Genomic DNA, 5,845 nt, shown 5'->3' on the forward strand with positions numbered 1-5,845 from the left:
TCCAAGCTAAGACCTTTGAAATCAAGCCGGGCACTATTCAGATGGTGCAGAATTCTGTTTCTTTTGGAGGTGCTGTGACCGAAGACCCCAACATGCACATAAGAAATTTTGTCGAGATTTGTAGTACTTTCAAATACAATGGTGTGACTGATGAGGCTATCAAGCTGAGGATTTTCCCATTCTCTCTGAGGGATAAAGCTAAGGACTGGTTACATTCTGATCTGGGTCCATCACTACTTGGCTAGATCTTGCGCAAAAGTTTCTGGTGAAGTTTTATCCAATGGCAAAGACTGCTGCTATGAGGAGTGCTCTTACTCAGTTTGCGCAGCAACCTACAGAATCTATGTGCGAAGCTTGGGAGCGCTACAAGGAAATGTTGAGAAAGTGTCCACATCATGGAATGCCCGATTGGATGGTGATTACTGGTTTCTATAATGGTTTGGGGGGCCAATCTCGGCCCATGCTCGATGCAGCAGCTGGAGGAGCCTTGTGGGCCAAAAGCTATACTGAGGCTTATAATCTTATTGAGACTATGGCTGCAAATGAGCATCAAAACCCAACTCAAAGGATGATACCTGGGAAGGTAGCAGGTATTCTGGAAGTCGATGCAGCCACCGCTATTGCAGCGCAGCTCCAAGCGCTGTCTATAAAGGTCGATTATTTAGCCACCTATGGAGTCAATCAGATAGCTATGGTCTGTGAGCTTTGTGCAGGTTCTCATGCTATGGATCAGTGTTCTCTTGTTAACGAATCTGTTCAGTATGTGAACAATTATCAGCGACAACAGCAGCCTGTGCCAGCTACTTATCATCCTAACAACAGAAATCATCCAAATTTCAGCTGGGGTAATAATCAGAATGCTATTCAGCAACCATATCAGCAAGGTGTGAGTAAGCAGTTCAATCCACCTGGATTCCAGCAATCGCAGCAATATGCTCAAAGGCAATCATATCCTCAACAGGGAGGTGCAGCTGCACCCACTAGTGCGGATTTTGATGAACTTAAGCTGTTGTGCAAGAGTCAGGCGGTGTCGATCAAGACCTTGGAAAATCAAATTGGTCAAATAGCCAATGCAGTGCTAAATCATCAACCTGGCACACTTCCCAGTGACACTGAAGTGCTGGGCAGGAAGGAAGCTAAAGAGTAAGTCAAGGCTATTACCTTAAGGTCTGGAAAGGTTGCTGATGCTGAAAAAGCAAAAGAAGGAGAAGCTAAAGTTGGAGATGAAGAAGCTAAGCAAAAGGAGAAAACGGTGGAACCCAGGAAGGCTACTATTGAACACACTCTGCCTGAGGGTAATACAGGAGAGAAACAGCTCTATCCTCCACCACCTTTCCCTAAGAGATTGCAACAATAAAAGCTGGATAAGCAGTTCAGTAAGTTTCTGGAGGTGTTCAAGAAACTTCACATCAATATACATTTCGCTGAGGCTCTGGAGCAAATGCCTAGTTATGCGAGGTTTATGAAGAGTATTCTTTCAAGGAAGGTGAACCTGGATAACCTTGAGACCGTTGCTCTAACGGAAGAATGCAGTGCTGTGCTGCAACAAAAGTTACCTCCAAAGCTTAAAGATCCAGGTAGCTTCACCATTCCTTACAACATTGGCAAGTTGTCTTTTGACAAGTGCCTTTACGATTTGGGAGCAAGCATCAATCTGATGCCGTTGTCGATCTTTAAAAAGTTGGATTTGCCTGATCCAAAGCCCACCTACATGTCTCTACAATTGGCTGATCGTTCTATTACTTACCCATGAGGCATAGTGGCGGATGTGCTAGTCAAGGTGGATACGCTCTTCTTTCCTGCCGACTTTGTTATTCTGGATTTCGAGGAAGATAAGAAGATTCCCATAATCTTGGGAAGACCTTTCTTGGCTACCGGCCATACCTTGATAGATGTGCAGAAAGGTGAACTTACTATGCGGGTGCAGGATCAGGATGTGACATTCAATGTATTCATAGCAATGAAATTCCCTACAGAAGATGAAGAGTGCTTAAAAGTGGATGTGATTGATTCTGCGATTACTTCAGAACTCGATCATATGCTAATGTCTGATGCATTAGAGAAGGCCTTAGTGGGGGATTTTGACAGTGATGATGAGGATGGCAATGAGCAATTACAATATCTTAATGCTTCTCCCTGGAAGCGAAAGCTAGACATGCCGTTTGAATCTCTTGGTACTTATGACCTCAAAAATGCTGAAGGAAAGCTCAAACCATCAATTGAGGAAGCACCCACCTTGGAGCCTAAGCCATTGCCTGAACACTTGAGGTATGCTTTTTAGGTAATGCATCTACTTTACCTGTCATTATTGCATCTGACCTTTCAGGTAGTGAGGAGGACAAGCTCTTAAGGATCTTGAGAGAATTCAAATCGGCTATTGGATGGACCATAGCAGACATCAAAGGGATCAGCCCTTCATATTGTATGCATAAGATTCTGCTAGAGGAGGGTAGTAAGCCGACTGTTGAGCAACAACGCAGATTTAATCCTATCATGAAAGAGGTGGTGAAGAAAGAAATTCTGAAGTGGCTGGATGTAGGAATCATTTATCCTATTTCTGACAGTTCTTGGGTGAGCCCCGTACAATGTGTACCTAAGAAAGGAGGTATCACTGTGGTAGCAAATGAGAAGAATGAGCTCATCCCCACTCGAACAGTCATAGGATGGAGAGTATGCATGGATTACAGAAAGTTGAACAAGGCCACGAGGAAGGATCACTTTCCTCTTCCGTTTATTGATCAGATGCTTGACAGGTTGGCTGGTCATGAGTATTATTGTCTTCTAGATGGCTACTCAGGGTATAATCAGATTTGTATTGCACCAGAGGATCAAGAAAAGACTACCTTCACTTGTCCATTTGGCACGTTTGCTTTTCGCAGAGTTTCGTTTGGGTTATATGGCGCACCGACCACTTTTTAGATATGTATGATGGCTATATTCTCTGACATGATAGGAAATAATGTCGAGGTGTTCATGGATGATTTCTCCGTCTTTGGACACTCGTATGATGAATGTTTGAATAATATTCGTGCAGTGCTAAAAAGGTGTGTGGAAACTAATTTGGTGCTCAATTGGGAAAAATGTCATTTTATGGTGCGTGAAGGCATTATTCTTGGGCATAAAGTCTCTAGCAAGGGTCTTGAGGTGGACAAGGCCAAGGTGGGAGTCATTGAAAATCTTCCACCACCTATTTCTGTGAAAAGAATCCGTAGTTTTCTTGGTCATGCGGGTTTTTATTGGCGTTTCATCAAGGACTTTTCGAAGATATCTAAGCCGCTGTGCAACTTGCTTGAGATGGATGTGCCTTTCAAATTTGATGATGAATGTTTGACGGTATTCGGGACTCTTAAGAAGAGTTTGATCACTACACCAGTTATTACAGCGCCTGATTGGACAAAGCCTTTTGAGATGATGTGCGATACAAGTGATTATGCGATGGGCGCAGTTCTTGGGCAGCGCAAGAATAATCTCTTTCATGTGGTCTACTATGCTAGCAAGACCTTAAATGGGGCCCAAATGAACTACACCACTACTGAGAAGGAGCTCTTCGCTATAGTCTTCAGTTTTGAAAGATTTCGATCTTATCTGCTTGGGATAAAGTGACAGTATTCACTGATCATGCGACCATTCGCTATTTGGTTTCCAAGAAGGATTCGAAGCCGAGACTCATTCGTTGGGTGCTCTTGCTACAGGAATTTGAGTTAGAGATCAAGGATCGAAAAGGTACTGAGAATCAAGTAGCTGACCATCTATCTAGATTGGAGAATCCCGAGTCTACTTCACATGCTAAGACATTGATCAACGAATCTTTTTCGGATGAGCAGTTATTTGCAGTTCAGGAGGAAGAGCCATGGTTCACAGATATTGTGAATTATCTTGTCAGTAATATAATGCCTCCTAATCTGACCGCAGCTCAAAAGAAGAAGTTTCTGTATGAGGTGAAGTGGTATATGTGGGATGAACCATATTTATTTAGACAGGGAGCTGACCAGATCATCAGGAGATGTATCCTATTCTATGAGACTGAGGGGATATTATGAGACTGCCACTCCACAGTTTATGGTGGACACTATGGTGGTGAAAAGACGGCAGCTCGTATTCTGCAAGCAGGTTTTTTCTGGCCTACTTTGTTTAAGGATGCTCATCAGTTTGTTTTAAGGTGTGATTGTTGCCAAAGAGTGGGAAATCTTACGAGAAAGGATGAGATGCCGTTAAATGTGATACTTGAAGTCGAGGTCTTTGATGTATGGGGAATCGATTTCATGGGGCCTTTTGTTTCGACATGCAACAATCAGTACATCTTGCTAGTAGTCGATTATGTCTCAAAATGGGTAGAAGTCAAGGCTCTACCGACAAATGATGCAAAGGCAGTGTTAAATTTTCTTCATAAGCAGATTTTCACAAGGTTTGGAACGCCACGAGTAATCATAAGTGATGAAGGGTCGCATTTCTGCAACTGTAAGTTCACTTCTATGATGCAGCGCTACAATGTAAATCATCAAGTTGCTACTGCCTATCATCCGCAAACAAATGGTCAAGCGGAAGTGTCTAACAGAGAGATCAAGCGCATTTTAGAGAAGGTTGTTTGTCCGTCAAGGAAGGATTGGTCTTTAAAGCTCGATGAAGCTGTTTGGGCTTACAGGACAGCATACAAAACTCCACTTTGTATGTCCCCGTTTCAACTGGTGTATGGTAAGGGATGTCATTTACCTGCGGAGCTTGAGCATAAGGCCTATTGGGCGTTGAAGAAGTTGAACCTGGATCTAGATGCAGCTGGAAAGAAGCGAATGCTTCAGCTTAATGAACTTGATGAATTTCGACTCCAAGCGTACGAGAAAAACAAAATATACAAGGAAAAAGTGAAAAGGTGGCACGATAGGAAGCTACATCCTAAGTTATTCGTGCCGGGGAAACAAGTTCTCTTATTCAACTCTCGTCTCCGACTTTTTCCTGGGAAGTTGAAATCAAGGTGGTCTGGACCTTTTATTGTCAAAACTGTGTTTCCACATGGAGCGGTGGAGATTTTTGAGAATGATCCGGACCAAGCATTCAAGGTTAATGGTTAGTGTTTGAAGCACTACTATGGGGACATGGCAAACCGGGAAGTGGTTAGTGCTGTTTTATTGTCAACTTGAGGAAGGTACGCAATGTCAAGCTAATGACGAAAATGAAGCTCTTCGTGGGAGGCGACCCATGATTTGTTGTTACAGGAACCCTTAGAAGTTAATAACCTATCCAAAACCACAAAAAAATCAAAAAAATGGAGCATGGAAAAAAAATTTCCAGAAGCCCCCTGAGCGCCCGCTCAGCTCTGCCGAGTGACCGCTCAGGGGCCGACTGGGAGAAATTTTTTATTTTCAATAAAAAACTAAAAAAAATCAGAAAAATAAAAACACAAAACACAGCCCATAAACCCACGACCTATTTCCCTATTATTCCATGATTTTTACCCTTAACCCCACTCCTAATCAAATTCTACCCTAATCCATACCCTATATATACATACACCTATCCCATATATCTCCCCTACACTTTCAACACTTCAACTCTCTCCCAAACACAAAAACACAAATCTCAAGCACTTTTACTCAGTTTCGATGGCACCCAAGAGAGCAAGGACTATCGATAGCAGCAGCACTGTCCCTACTGCTGATTCCTCGAGGGGTACTGCTACGAGGCCTCGTTTGAATGATAGGGCTACTGAGGAGGAGTACACTAGGCTTCTGGGGAAGACAATTTTGAAGGAGAGGGGATTCTTACCTTCGGGGAGAGATGGTGAGTTGTTACCTATGATTGCTGAGAATGGGTAGATAGCTTTTTGTGAGTCGCCTGAAGCAGTGCCGAT

The 5,845-nt window shown here is 43.1% G+C and overlaps 1 non-coding gene across 1 annotated transcript; it reads right to left on the bottom strand.

Annotated features, from left to right (window-relative positions):
- Nucleotides 1-295: 295 nt before the first annotated feature.
- LOC141675377 (small nucleolar RNA R71) lies at nucleotides 296-402 on the bottom strand. The gene has a single exon (XR_012556033.1). It is a non-coding gene; the product is annotated as a small nucleolar RNA R71 (small nucleolar RNA).
- Between the last annotated feature and the right edge of the window lie 5,443 nt (nucleotides 403-5,845).

Source organism: Apium graveolens, chromosome 7 (assembly GCF_009905375.1).
Source record: "Apium graveolens cultivar Ventura chromosome 7, ASM990537v1, whole genome shotgun sequence".
NCBI classification, from domain to species: Eukaryota; Viridiplantae; Streptophyta; class Magnoliopsida; order Apiales; family Apiaceae; genus Apium; species Apium graveolens.